We start from the raw sequence: 16,360 nt of genomic DNA on the forward strand, positions 1-16,360 counted from the left end.
CCCCGTTGAACAGAGAGCCAGATGTGGGGCTCTATCCCAGGACCCTGAGGTGGGCCTCGATTCCAGGACCCTGAGATCATGACCTGAGCCAAAGGCAGAGGCTTAACCCACTGAGCCACCCAGGCGCTCCTAAATGATAAGTTTAACATCTACCATCTAAGTTGTAGGTTTCATCATAGGCTTATAGTGGAGATTTCTCAAGCATACTAATAATGGTATTAACTTTTAATTTCATATTAATTTAGTAGATGATACAATATATTAAAATAAATTTTAAACTTCAAATCACTTCACTCTTTCCAATTAAATAGTCACTAATATTTGAATAAAATTTGGATGGAATTTCATGCAAAATTTTTCAAAGGCCAAAGGCATGAGAAATTATTCCATTTGATATCATAAAGTTTGCATATTTATTCAGATCTTCTTAACCTTGCAAGTCTGTTAAAAGTGGTATGGAAATTGTCCATGAACAGGCTTTCTCATTAGATTTTTGGCACTTCTACACCGGTCTCAGCCAGAACCCTGAAGAGCAAAGGCAAAATTGGAACACATTTATCTGAATATTTCAGAACTTCCAGTGAGGTTACTTCCAAAACTAGGGAAGGGTCATGGGGATTCTTTTTTTCCTGAGTCTTCTTCTATGAAAATCTTTCATTATCCAAATTCATTATGGAAAAAAAAACCCTGCTATCTCCAAATGTGTTTTATTTGTAGAATGTCTGCAAAAACTTTCTGGTTCAGTCTCAGGTCCAGAAAACAATCTTATTAAACACAGTGGCCATCCAAGTGCAATTTAAAGATCCCATGGCAATTTTCAAAAGGAGCAAGGATTAATTCCAAATCTTGGCCAATATCAATAAAACTGCCTCTAATTTCCACAGTCCCGTTTGAGCTACTGTCCAAGAGCATAATGGCTTTCTCCATTAGCATACATAGTTTCTCACTACCAGTGTTTAACTCATTACTTTGTAAAGCACTTGAAAGTACTTTAAAATACCCCAAGTATGAAAACTGCCATTTAAAACCAATCCCGGGCTGTTCTGCACCACATCAGAATAACCTAGCTAACCCACCTAAAATAGCTCTACTGATTCCTAAACTTGGGGTTTTACAAAAGTTTTTTTTTTTTTCCTCCACCAACTCCAAACAAAGTGTGTGCACCATGTAGATTACTTTCAACCCATATCTAAGGAACATGCGAGAGCTGATACTTGTTTTTTGTTAAATGACCGTGAGTGATCTAAGTCCCCTCGATGACTACAAACACCTTGACAGCAGGATCCACTTCTAATTTGTCTCCCCCAGAGCCAGGCAAGGTATCCTGAAAAAGTAGAAAATAAATATTGTATAAACATTGCCATTCACTTATTAATCCGTTCAAACATCTGTCCACCCATCTGTCTTTCTTATGTGGCAGTCATGAGTGAAGTACTAAAGACAAAGAAATGAAATTTTAAAATATAGGTAAATATAGGGGCACCAGGGTGGCTCAGTCAGTTAAGCATCTGACTCTTGGTTTCGGCTCAGGTCATGATCTCAGGGTTCTAGGATGGAACCCGCCTTGGACTCTGTGCTCGGTGTGGAGTCTGCTTGTCACCCTCCCTCCTTGCACTCTCTCTCTCTTTCAAATAAATAAATAAATAAATAAATAAAATCTTAGAAAATAAGTAAAGATAGATAAACTGGTTCTGTCATCAGGAGCTCTTAGAATAATACTGGAAAACAGACATGAAAACACAATACAGTATATGAAAATCCTAAGCAGAAGGTCTTAGGGGAACACAAAGGAAGAGTAACTGGGATTTTACAGATGACTTCCTGGATAACAGCTGCACTGAGTCTTTTAGTAATTAGTAAATAGTATCAAGGTAAAGCAGAGGAAGAGAATCCAGTGCAGATAGAAGAGAATAAGCAAAGTCACCCTGTTCAGAGAATTTCAAGTACTTAATATGACCCACCCAGTACTCTCAGCGGGGACAGGGCTGCCCTATAGGGGATGCTTTAAAAAATTAATGGGGATTTTTATTTGGTCCAAATGATTGGTGGATATCACTAGCCATAAATAATGAAAGGCCAGAGATGTTAGATATTTTGTAATGTTGAGGATAATCCTGCATGATGAAAAATTGTCCCAAGTTTTATACAAGTTTAGAATGTCCCTTCAGACATTCATGTCTATGAAAAATTTAGTTAGAGAAGAATAAATGAAACAAGATGGGATTGGGAGGGAGACAAACCATAAGTGACTCTTAATCTCACAAAACAAACTGAGGGTTGCTGGGGGGAGGGGGTTTGGGAGAAGGGGGTGGGATTATGGACATTGGGGAGGGTATGTGCTTTGGTGAGTGTTGTGAAGTGTGTAAACCTGGTGATTCACAGACCTGTACCCCTGGGGATAAAAATATATGTTTATAAAAAATTAAAAAAAAATTTAGTTAGAACTATCTTGATCTAGAGCTTTGCTCCGCATTATATATAACACAAAGTATTTGTGTATAGTTTTAATATACATTGACTTTTTCAGAATGCAATTATCATGTAAAATTGCATGTAAATGCAATTATCATGCTTGGTTTAAAGTTTTATAGAGAGTCATTCACCATTTCAGAAAACAACATCAGCAAGCGATACAGGTCTAGGTGTCTGGGTCGCCAATGCAGACACTAGGATCAGTCTGTGTTTGCAGTTATCACTGCTGAGGTGATTTTATTTATAAGCAAAAGCATCTGACAACTTCACTAGGCCTTACAGTGTAGTTGTGCCTAAGCACTCTATATTATTTTACTATATATTACTTTCCTTTTATTTTTCCTTTATATTTAATTAGGACACTTTTAAAAATTTTCTGAATAGAAAGGTTATTTTATCTATGAGTTTCATTTCAGATTAGTTGAAGTGTGTTACAAAATGCTTGTAACAAAGGGGGCTTTAAGTTGCAGAAGAGAGAATGGGCTGGTGTGTTAATAACATCTCTTTCCGCAAAGAGCTCAGTTGTTACATGTGAACCTCTAATTGCTAAGAGATGTTCCGAGTTCTAAGGGTCTTATTATGGTTTAATGCTTGCTGAAAAAATAAATGAGCAAAATCAGGAGAGGGGACCACTTATTTTTCCCTGCATGGAACACTTTAATGTGATTTTACACTTATGTTTCCCTGACCGTTTCAGCAACATAAGATGCCTGTCCAGATATGGAGACCATAATACAAATATTAATAAGTTAACATATATTAGGCACCTACTACATGCTAGGTCTCAAGCTAGTGTTTTCCACAGGAAATGGCCTAGTCTCAAAACTAACCTGTAAAGGTCTGAGCTTTTATCAGGACCGTCTAGATGAGTAAACAGAATTAGATGACTTTCCGGAGGCCACACAGCTTTGAGGGGTAGAGGCAGCATCGGAGGCCTGGAATGCTTGTATCCAGAGCTCATCTCTTTCCAGGATCCCAAACTTAGCATATGCAAAAATGGTTTATCTCTTCTTTGTTTCTGTGGTTTCTCACCTTCTAGACAGATAAGGTTTAAAACAGACAGATTTGTGGTACCTGGGTGGCTCAGTGGTTAAGCATCCGCCTTCTGCACAGGTCATGATCCCAGAGTCCTGGGATTGAACCCTGCATCGCGTCGGGCTCCCTGCTTGGCTCTCCCTCTCCTACCCTCCCTGTTTGTGTTCCCTCTCTCACTGTGTCTTTCTCTGTCAAATAAATGAATAAAATCTTTAAAAAACTAAAATAAAAAGTAAATAAAATCAATAAACTGTAGCGCATGGTTCAAATCTATTCCCACTTGAAGATGTGATATGAAGAGAGCTAAAAAGGCATGCAACTAAAATAAGACAGAAAGAATACTTGTTGGTTGTGACTTGATGTCACGAGAACAGCAAAATCATGGGCTTCTTTCCGAAATGTCATGGAAGCCTATCAGATACGAACACACTGGTGTTGGGTTTGTCCATGGAGAACTCCTATTGCCCCAAATTTGCAATCACTGAATGGATATTATTGGACCTAGCTTTGACATTGCCCAATATTGGCTGAAACATGGGACATGATTATGATGTATTGAAGGAGGAATTAGTGCTTGATCATACTGTTTTTGGGAAAAAATTACTTTTCTTCTTCTTTTAATTTTCATTTTGTGACATCAAAATCTTGACCATATTAAATGAGGGATTCCTTTACATCAGGGGTAGGTTACCCATCCCACCATTGTCATTAGGGTAAACAGGTACCTCCTCTTGTGTATAATGCTTAGAATAAAGATTTCAAGGGGCACCTGGCTGGCTCAGTCCAAAGAATGTGTGTGGCTCTTGATCTCAGGGTCGTGAGTTTGAGCCCCATACTGGGTGTGGAGGTTCCTTTAAAAAAAAACTAAAAAAATAAAAGATTTCAAGTAAGCTACAATAGAGATCTAAACATATTTGTTTTAAATTTACTATAATATACAGAATTTAAAGGTCTGCAGAGCTTCTCATTGATTTCATTTTCTTGCCCTTTTCTTTCCTATCTCCTGATTTATCTTCCTCACATGCCTACCATCACACACATGTGAGGGCAGTGTCACTGAGTAGAAAGATGTTTTTCCTCTAGAACCAGAGAAACTTACACTGAAATTCTCAGTCTGAACAGGAGGCCTGGAGCAAGGTGATTTTCTTCCATGCTCTTCATTTCCTTATCTAAAAAGTGAGGATAATACAACTGCATAGTTCTGCTATATAGTTGAACATATATATATATTGAGCACGGACTCAATAAATGGTAATACCCCTACATGTGCTCAGCGCCAAAGAGAGGAAGAGGCGTAAAACATGGTCCCTGCTCTTGAGGAACCGAACATCGTCCTGGAATAGAAAACTCATTTGTAAAAGGAAAATGACAACAGAATGTGGAATGCACTAACTGAAGAATGAATTAGACAGTAACTATTAAAGGAGTTTCCACGGGCAGAGCAGTCAAGGAGGGCTTCGTGGAGGAAAAGACAGAGCTGGTCAGGAAAAGCAAGGAGGTGCTCCCAACAACAAGGCTGGCAATAAGAAGGCACAATGTCAAGGACGTATGGTATTTTAGGGTCCACAACATCTTTTCATTTTAATTTCTTTTAAAATCAAAGGAAGAAAATGACTAATTCAGTCATAAAATGCAACTTTTAAAATTTTTTGTGGAAGAAAGGGCCCTTGAAGAGAGGTGTGCTTAGGACCCACATAAGTCATAATACAGCTGTGCCAGAGAGGGCACCGGGGATCTTTTTTTCTAGAAATTTCTGTCACTCAATCTGTTGTTAGCTTATTCTTTACTGTAGATTGAATGCGTCCTCCCAAAATTTAAATGTTGAAACCCAGGGTCTAATATGTTGGTATTAGGACGTGGGGCTTTTAGGAGATGCTAGGTCATGAGAGTAGAGCCCTCATGAATGGATTAGTGTCTACATAAAAGAAACCTCACACAGCTCTCCAGCTCCTTCCACCACGTGAGGTTACAGCTGCTTCGGAAGTGGCCCCTCAGCAGACAGTGAATCTGCCAGCACCATGGTATTGGACTTCCCAGTCTCCAAAACTGTGAAAAACAAACCTTTGTTGTAGAGAAGCCACCCAGTTTATGGTATTTTTGTTTTAGCAACCCAAACAGACTAAGACTCTCTTCAAGGAGCTTGTGAATGAAACTGAAAAGTGACAGTATGTTGTATAACAAAACCAAGTATTATTTCAAAGAAAAGCTGTAACAGCACATGAGGGTCTCTTTCAATGTATCCGACCTTGCCTGTCATTATACCTCATAAAAATTTTCCAAGCTTACTCTGAATCCCAAGAGCTCCAGAGGCAAGTTCTTCAATCCATAGGGATCCGGAAAGATGTGGTCGTTCTCTATGCCTGTGTATTGTTGGAGACTGTCACCAGATGCTCCCTGAGACAGATGTCACTAATTCCCTTCCTACAGAAAAAACAAAGGGGCAATCAGAAGTTGCTGACTGGAGTCCCCGAATCCCTGCCTAGATCATTCACCACTACTGGAAAAGAAACAGCCACAATCAGCCCTCATGGGGAGGGGGAGAACTAAATTTGAGAAATTTTTTTTTTTTAAACATGAAAAGCTCAAAGTTACCAGTCTTGTTTTCTACCTCATTATAGAGAGGAGCATTATGTTTTTATACTTGAAGTCCCCAAATCCAAATGATATCAAGAAATTGATAAATGGGTTGCATGAATTAAGATTTTTTCCTGAATTTTCTTTAGGGAAGAATCATAGTATTTGGAGCCAGATGAAATCATAGAAGCTATCATCTTAATCTTCTTATTCTGTTGCTATCTCTCAAATTACAACTCACTAAATAGGTATCACCAGATTTTGACCTCTTATTCTTCCACTCGACCTTTTCCCAGTAGGCCATGATTAATTTTTCTTAGAATATTTTGTGGCTTCTCTTCTTTTGCTTCCTCTGTAACCATAGAGTTTAATCAGGTTTTTGCACTCTTTCCTTTCCTTTTTTATTTTTTATTTATTTATTTATTTTTATCCTATCCTAAGCTTGAGGAATAAGTTCCAAGTTGTCCTTGCTCATGTGTCTATACTGGGCCTATTCCATTAAATAATCCTGACCCATTCACCCCACAAATGCCAAAGTCCCACCATGGGTACTGGTAACCTCTTAAAACTAGTGTCATTCAGACAACCTTGCTTGATGTTATAAATCCTTCTTCCTTTAGCTCATATTTCATAGTTCTCCAGTTTGTAATTTCACACCTCACCTTAGGGTCCTTATTTCAGACCTTTCTTGGCTTTGTAAGTTACTTCAGACTTGACTCTCCAGTTGGACATTGGCATTCTTTAATCTTAGCCTCATGCTCTTTTACCTCTGGTAAAACACATTCCAATTTCCTGTCTTCCTTCCATGGACCTACACGTGCCTCCTCACCTCCATCCTCTCTGTAAGGAGAGGAAAACTAGAAAAATGGCCATCTGTACTTACGACTCCTAAACCATCAGGTCAAACCTCACTCCTAAGATGTACATTCTTAGTTCTGGTTTTGATGGACATCTTCTCCTCATAGTTCTGCCATCACTTCAGCAGTAAGATGCACAAAGCTGAACTGACTTTCCTCCATGTCCTTTTCTCTTACCTAAGTGGCCTCACCACCCTCCAAGACTCCCATGTTTGACACCTTCCTTCAACCTGTCAGTTTTGCCTCAGCAGATTCTTGTGCGTGTATACCCTCTTCTCAGATCCACTGCCATCACCCAACTGTAAGACTTCTCACTTAAAGGGTATTGAATTCTCTCATATTTATTTGTTCCCAGTTTCTATGCCCACTACATGGCACGCAGTGCTGTCAGAGTAGCAGTTCTCTGGGGAGGCAAGAAGAGAAATGTAGTTCAAGTAGGAAGTATGAGGGGAAGACACAGGGGTAAAGCAACTTTGTATACACAGAGGACTTCAAATAACTCTCCTCTACAGTAGCTGTATCAAAGGTGGAGAGAGACTTTTGGCACTGGAGAAGGGAAGGTAAAGCAGACTCCAGTAGGGGGCATTTAAATTGAAAAGGTGAACTTTCCAGGAATAGAAGGAATTCTAATGCTTGTCTCTATAAAAACTCCTACCAAGCACATAGCAGCTACTGAATATGCTGCATGGCTTTAACAGCTTATAAAATAAAACACAAAATTGCAATACATAATAAAATTTGTATTTATTTAACAATGTGGTCTATGGTACAGTGAGATGATATGGTAAAATAATCACAAGATTTGAAGTTAAGAGACCTGGATTTGAGCATCAGCTTCAAATGACTTGGGTCAAAGCACCTAACTTCTTTAAAACTCATTTTCCTTAGTTGCAAAATTGGAAGAATGATAATAATAATATATCATCATTTTGGTGAGAAAGAACTCTTTATATATAAAATGGAAAGATTTATGTAAATATTTCATTTAATCTCCTGTTACATAACTTATGATCTTCTTTAGTAAAGAGCTATAAATTCTTTGAATATGGGGGGGAAAGCTGAGATAGAGAGCTCTATAATCATTCTGGTCATTTCTATTATTTCTGCCCTTCATATTTATTTGTTAAGAAAAAAATTATCTTTGCTCACTTGAGTCAGTAAAGTAGTATGTCTCATTGACATGATATTGGGCACATAGGGGATGTCAAAAAAGTTTTGCTGAATGTGGACAAGTGTTATGAAATTCTAGCAGAATACCCAGAAACGTTTAGTGATGGAAATAAACAATGAGAAATCCTTGGGGGAAAAAAAATTAATGAACAGAGGTAGAAAATCTGGGCAAAAATATAAAAATCAAGGCTTTCTTGAGTTGGCAGGAAGAGGGATTCATTATTCTCTAGAGAAAACCCTGGAGAAGCCTCTTCATCCTCAGTAGGGAGTTATCTGGTTCTGATTTCCTCTTTCTTTTGACACAAGCATTTCTGGCCAGATTCTCAGCAGGTCATTTCTAGCTTATTGCTTCCCTTTCTCCATCTTACTTAGCTCCCATCTCTCTATTTCCTCCTGCCTGCTATCTGTCATGCCTCTCTCTTTCTCTCATCATCTATAAGTGTGTGCATGGTACATTTCTGTGACTGATATAGGGACACACACACACACACACACACACACTCAATTTGTACTGAAAATGAAAACTTTTAAATTGACCCATAACTTTCTTTTATTTTATTAAAGATTTTATTTATCTATTTGAGGGTAACAGGGGACGGTGGGGAGGAACAGAGAGAGAGAGACAAGCAGGCTCCTCTGCTGAGCACAGAGCCCAATATGGGCTCAACCCTGTGACCCTGAGATCATGACCTGAACAAAAATCATGAGTTGGTCACTCAACAGACTGAGTCACCCAGGCACTCCCAAAACCTTATTTTAAAGAATAATTGGATAATAAGACAAGATTTTATCTATTAGCTAGTGTTCTTTGGTTTCACTTAATTTTATTTAGTTTTTAAATTTCTGGATATTTCTTTCATGCAAACAGTTACTAATGTATTCTAGACTTCCTGCCTTAGGGAAGGGAAAATGCAGCTAATGAGTCAGACTCTTACAGAGGTCTTGGAATAGCTGGTAGAGTCGGAGGAATATGTAATTGGTCAGGGTTGGACATTTCCCCCCAGTCCGGAGTTGATGAAGTATTGAGGAAAGAAAAGAGAGTTAAGAGGGAGAATACAAAGCGTAAATTTTGGCAGAGTTTCAACATGATGTCATCAAGGGGACAAAACATCAACAAGAGTTTGCTGATAAGGTTTGTGATCTGAGAGCAGAGGAGACCTGTTCCTTTTAGCATCCGGCTAAGCCAAGCGGCAATGGGGCTGGAAAAGCGCGCAATCTGTCTAGAAACGGCTGAGGAAGTTGGTTTCTTATTCCTGCTTAATACATTACCACAAAGTCAGTGACTTAAAACAGTACAAACTTACTCACTTAGCATTATGGAGGTCAGAATTCCAAACCGGGTCTCAGTAGGTTAGAATCAAGGTGCCTACAGGGCTGTTTTCCTTTCTGGAGGCTCTCAAGGCCTTTCCAGCTCCTCCAAGCTGTCCTTGTCCTGCACGTGCATCCCCTGTCCTCCATCTTCCTCCATGGTCTTTGTCACGTTGAATCACTCTGTCACTGACTTTTCTACCTTCCTCTTCCACACTGAAGGACCCTTATGATTTCAATGGACCCATCTGGATAATCCCAGATAATCTCCCTGTTGTAAATTCAACGGATTGATAACCTTGTTCCTTCTGAACCTTAATTCTCCTTTGCCGCAAAGTGTACCCCATACGCAGATTCGGGGGATACAGTGGGACCTCGTCAGGAAGCCATTCCGCTGCCTACCGCAGCTGCTGACACAACTTCATGGACTCCTCAAGGTGTCATAGGAAATAAGAAAATGTGTTTTCCTCATGAAGTTGAGAATAGCATGGACATGACATGGGGTACTGGAAAACCCAGAGAGATTGTGATGTCAAATTCAGGAGAATATATTGGGGCATTTACATAATGGGCCAGTGACCAGGAGTGAAAAACCAGGTACTATAGAGGCCATTAAACATGCCAGTGTGGAAAGATGACAGCTAAGGACCCGACAGCCCCTTTTCTCCTGACCCCAGTGACTACAATACATAGTACCTTGACACACTGACTATTCCCCTAAACTTAGATGCAACTTCAGGAAGAAAAAGAAATGAGAAACCTCAAATCAACTGAGTTTCCCAGGAATTGACTAATTTTCCACTATCAATAGATTGGTGCCTCAACATAGAAATTAGGTGCATCTGTAGAGGGATTAAAAAGAATATTTCACATTTGAGTTTATTGTCTGATGCATGCTAAACTCAACACTTTCTTTTTAAAGTAGATGGGCATATTTGCTTTTCTTTCTAAACCCACTGGGTGTGTGTGTGTGTGTGTGATATCTCACCCATGCTTGTATTTCTCACATTCCGACTTAGGAGACAAAGGAGAGGGTGCTGGACCCCAGACCAGAACTCTGTGTCCAATGAGGTGATCATCACCATTTCCCTCTCATTTCAAAATGAATTACTTTACCAAGGAAGAGACTTTTCCTTTGGCATACATCTCTATTTCTAGCCCACTTGGGTTAATTAATTAATTAATTGATTAACTTTTAAGGATTTTATTTATTTATTTGACAGGGAGAGAGCAAGAGAGGGAATACAAGCAGGGGGAGTGGGAGAGGGATAAGCAGGCCATCGGCTGAGCAGGGATCCCGATGTGGGGCTCCATCCCAGGACCCGGGGAACATGACCTGAGCCAAAGGCAGACACTTAACCACTGCGCCACCCAGGCACCCCAGGTTCAGTTATTTTAGAATGGTAGCATTCTAAATGGTAATGGTAATTAATAATAATTAATGGTAATTAATAATAATTAATTACCTAAACGGTAATTCTAAATAGTAACATTCTAAATGGTAAACATTGCCTTTCCCAAGACTTGCATGAAACAACTTTAAAGGATGCTATTTAGCCATCCACTTGGGATTTCATCTTCAGAAATGTCAAGGGAGAAGATAAGAGTGACTGTCAAAGGTTTCTGCTAGGAGGTTTATACATTCTTCCTAATTCCTATAATCATGCCTAAAATTTGGCATTACAATCCCCAATTTCCCTGTGGAAAAATCAAGATGCATACAAACACCTCACTTGCCCAAGATGCCTTAGCCTTCCCCCTCCACCCAGAGGCAGAGTCTGCGGCAAAGGCTGGCATACAGACAGTTTATTTGGGAAGTGAGCCAAGGAGCAGGACTGAGGGACGCAGGGAAAGAAACAGGGAAGAAGGAAAAACCAATACAAGGATGCATTATAAAGCTGGCCACCTCCGAAGGTGATAGAGCTTGGCCCCGTGTACCTTTCTGAGGAGGTCTGTGAATTGTGTCCTAGAACTGTGCACCTCTGTTAGGAGAGAGGGAAGAGTTTACTGCTGGGTCTCTCCCGACTGCTTAAGGTGACCGTTCAGTACTAACCGCTTTGCCCTTCTAGGTGTACATGATTATACAACGTCAAGAACACGTCTGTGGGTGCCCTGCTTCTAAGCCCTGGGGCAGGAAGCTAGAGATGTGGTGGAGGGGAGGTGGCAAGACACTGCCCTATTTCACCTGGGCCAAGCTGGTTAAAGCCTGTGCAGAAGTGGCCGGGACAGCAGGAGCCGTACACAAGGTGGGGCTCGGAGGACATGAAATGATACACAGAGGTGGCTCATCCTCAAGGTCATATGGCTCTTCGATACTTAAAATCAGGCTTGCATGACTGCAAGGCCTGGGTGCCTTCCATAATTCAGATGAGTTCCCAAGAAGATATTTGGCTTTGTGGGACTTAAGCATGAGTTTATTACCCTTTGGCAATTAGATAAGGATCTGGTATTGATTTTACATTATATCAGAAGTGGGGCATTATACACTCACTCTTTGTGTATCTGAGGGCATGAATTCTTCCCCCATTAACCTCCAAAATGGGTTTGAAAATAAGTACGTTAAATATAGGACTCGAGAACTGCGCTACCAAGCAGAAAAGTAACGTGAGCTATGCGTGCAACTTTGAATTTTTTGATAGCCACATAAACATGAATCAAATAACAGATGAAATTATTTTTCATAGTCTATTTTATTTAACCCATTGTTTTCTATGTATTACCAAATCAACACATAATCAATAAAAAATGGTTGTTGGGTATTTTGTTGTTGTTGTTGTTGCTATATTAAGTCTTCAGAATCTGGTGTGAATTTCACAGTTAAAAACGCATTTCAGTTCAGACTAGCTATACTTCAGGTGTTCAACAGCCACATGTGGCTAACATTACCATTTTAGATAGTAGCTCTAGGATATTTTCCACTCCTGAAATGAAGGAGTTAATCTGTGAAAGGCAATACCATTGCACTTTTCCTTAGGATGAGATGGATTAGGAAGGATTTCTATACACTCTCCTGACATTATGACTTTGGTCTATATTATTTTTCTCTGAAATAAACAAAATGTCAATTTGACAAGGGTCACAGCTAGAAGTGATTAAAACAGTAATTCGAAGATAAACCAAGCCATACGTGACTCTAATATTTCAAGGTTTATTTCCCCTGTTCACTTGTCTTTAAACTGGAGGGTAGGTAATTTTTAACCTAGAAAAAAAAGAAAGAAAGAAGTCTTACACATTCAAGCTTATTGCTTATGGTAAACAATATAAGATACTGACTCTAAAAATGAATTACAGGGGTGCCTGAGTGGCTCAGTGGGTTAAAGCCTCTGCCTTCAGCTCAGGTCATGATCCCAGGGTCCTGGGATCGAGCCCCGCATCAGGCTCCCTGCTTGGCAGGGAGACTGCTTCCTCCTCTCTCTCTGCCTGTCTCTCTGCCTACTTGTGATCTCTGTCTGTCAAATAAATAAATAAAATATTTTTTAAAAAATAAAAAATAAATAAAAATGAATTACAAACAACGTATCTTTTCCACCTGAATTATAATATGTGAACATGTTTATCTTTACTCCTATAAGAAGCTATTTTTTTTAATTTCTCTGGGTTTATATTTCATATAATGCACAGATGTAATTTATATAAAATACAGTAAGACATTTGGCAGCTGTTGTAATAGAGTGGTTAAAAGCATAGAATTGAGAGATGGATCTGGGTTCAAATACCAGCTTTTCCTCTTCCTGTGTGTAACTTTGAGCCAGTTTCTTTGCCTCTTTGAGCTTCGGTTTTAGCTTCTCTGAACTGGAGAGAACGCTATCTATTTACAGGGTGATGGTAAGGATTAAATAAGATAGGCTATGTCAGAAAGAGTCCCTGGTACCTGGCAAGCACTCCATAAATGGCAGCTTTTACTGTTAGTGAACAAAGATCTAACAATAAGGCAGACTACATAATATCCACCTTGCCTTCAACATTTCTCACAGTCTATCAGTTAAGAAACATTTGTAACTCACGTATGGAACCATGAATTACCACAAGTGCCACTAAATTCTACGGCATTCAGAAATTTACCAATAAAAGGGTCATTTTCCATTCAATGCTGGGCAAATTGTTCATAAAAATCCATAGGCTCAAAGCAACCTGGCTGAGAAGGTTTTCCTTTTTTTTTTCTCCTGTTCTTTTGTCTCTTAATCCCCACACTGTGGCCTGATTCCCATAACAGCTGAAATTAGCACTTTAATTTCCACATTATCTCCTTTATATTAGAGATGAATAATGTGCCAGAATAAAAAGGGGGATCTTAGGGGGAATTACCAAAGATGAAAAAAAAAAAAGTATTATGCTTCTTCCTGAACAGCTTTTATATCCTGCACTGAATTATTACTGGTAAAGGAGAATACTTCTCCAGCCATTCAGTCTAGATCCACATCAGAAGTTATCCCTCTGGGAGACAGAAGTCTCCTGAGATAAACCTCCTGCATTACTTGCCTCAAAGCTTTTCACTAGCCACTTCAAGCCAAGTGGTTTAAGTACACTCGTTTTTGAACAAAATGCCAAGGATCATGTAGTTCTAACAATAATAATAACAGCTAAAATTGATGCAATTGCAGCCTATGGGCCAAGCATGGTGCTAAGCATTCCACATGTGTTAATTCATTTATTCAACTCTGAGAAGGATTGGCAGATGCAGAAGTTGAAACAGACGTTTAGTGACTTGCTCCAAATCACACAGTCTGGGAGTGGTGGGACCGAGATTCCAAGAGAGATATTTTGATACCAGGTACACACCCACCAGGTTCACTCACCACTGCACAAAACATAAAGGAGACCCAAAACATGTACAACCTTCCAATCAATTCTGCTGGTGCTACTTCCAAAATACATTTCCCGTCCATTCACTTGCTTCCATCTTCACCAAAACCACCGTGATCTAAGCCACCACCAACTTCTGTCTAGAGAACCCCAATACTTTCCAACTATTCTGCTTCTGTGCTCATCCTTCCATTGTTGGTGTTCCACAGAACAGCTAAGTGAACATTTTTTAATAGAAAGCAGACTTTGTTCTAATTTTGCTCCAATGCAATGAGTCCTAGAATGAGTCCAAAGTACTTATCATGCTCTTTAAAATTGCAGAGCCCGGGTTCTGTCAACACCTTCACCTAACCTACTCCAACTCCCCTCATTCATCACATTGTCCTTTCCCCACCCCCAAGAATGTCAAGCTCATTCCTTAGGGCCTTTGCACCTGCCGTTCCTTCCACCTGGCATACTCATGCCTCAAGACATGTGGCATGGCTTCACGTGGCTGAATACTTCTTGCCATGTGGGCCATTGGCACAAAGATCACCTCCTGAGAGACCATTTCTCATCACCCAGGCTAAAGCCACCCACTTCTTCCTCCGCTTCTCCATTTGCTGTCTACACAACATGACCCCCTGTTTCACTTTCTTCAAAACACCGCTCTTTACAAAGGCATTTGTCTGTATTTTGCTACCTTAGTTTTCTACCTCCCCTCTGTTGCTGGTAGAAAGTTCCATAAAACAGAGACCTCGCCCCTCGCCACTCAGCAACCCCCCCACACACAAAAGCAGTCACCTTTAAGCATGTAATTCTCTGGAGTCCTATCAATAACAACGAGGCAGCAAGAAATGGGATAAGAACAAGGACAGTCAGAGAAGCTATGAGTGATTATTTCAAAAAGAAACAAGGAACTGGACAAAATGTGGTTTATGTTGTTGGCCTGTGTCTCCTACCATATCTCTTCCTTCACTGGTCCATGCAAGCCATAATAAGGCCAACCCTGTGTTCACAGGCAAGGGAGTACATTCCTCCAGATATTTAGAGAGGCCCCAAATATTTAGGAAAATAGTCTACCACAGGCCCTTTTGTACTTCCCAAGTTCTCTGCAATGAATGCATATAATATTTATTAAAAGAAAAATACCTGTGATATTGATTTTTTAAGCACTTTTCCTTTTCTTCGGCAGGAAACACATTTCATTGCAGGTGCTATGCTAGGTTTTTGGCTACATAAATACGGAAGGAATTCTAAAGAGGGCTCTGTGTGTTCACACAAATAATAATGACACAAATGCTCTTTATATGATTTGTAAAAAGTGTTTTTAAATGATAGGATATTAAGTAATCATTAGCTGCAATAACAGAAATTTTGACTTTCAAGGGCTTAAAAAGTAAAGGCTATTCTTTCACATAATAAGAAAGATAAGATTAAGTGTCTTCCATTGCTTTCACAACTCAGTTATGTGAGAGTCAACTTTTCATCAATTTTCTTGACCTTTCTCTCAGATTTAGAGCCCATTGTCACCGTCGGTGGCTGTTGCTATGGGTCTAACATCTTCAGTGAAAGAAAGAGGAAAAGGAGGTAAGACAAGCAAAGCAGTCACCTTAGTCCCTTTATTGAAAAAGCAAATTCTTCTGATGTCCCTCCCACAGACTCGTCCTCATACCCTATTGGCCAGAAATGAATCACGTCAACGCTTCCAGATACCAGGAGGTTTGGGAACACGGGGAAAGGTTTTGCTGTGATTGGTTTAGGACAATCATCATGTTTCCTGGACTGTGGCCTATCTCTGCCTTAAACAAAGTCTGGGTTGTGTGAGCAAAGACGAGTTCGTGTCTGCTGTAGAAGTGAAGAGAAGGTGCGATTCATTCTGGTAAGTGAACTCGGTGGACATTTTAGCGGCACCTGGAAGGGTAGAGGGATTGTGCCTCATAGAGTAGAAGAGTGGCGTTTCATAGAAGACGTGTAGCATGAGAGCCAGCAGGAAGGAAATGCTGACTGGTTAGTCTGATGTAATTACAGTGTACAGTGTGGAATTGTCAAGAGAAAGTAGAAGCTGGGGAGACAGGATAGGACCAGATGACGGATAATAAAAATAGTTTGCATTTATTGAGTGCTTACTATAGATCGGATACTTTTACACCCATCATCTC

This window comes from Mustela putorius, unplaced genomic scaffold (genome assembly GCF_011764305.1).
Source record: "Mustela putorius furo isolate JIRA1106 unplaced genomic scaffold, ASM1176430v1.1 tig00003859_pilon_pilon_pilon, whole genome shotgun sequence".
Lineage (NCBI taxonomy): Eukaryota > Metazoa > Chordata > Mammalia > Carnivora > Mustelidae > Mustela > Mustela putorius.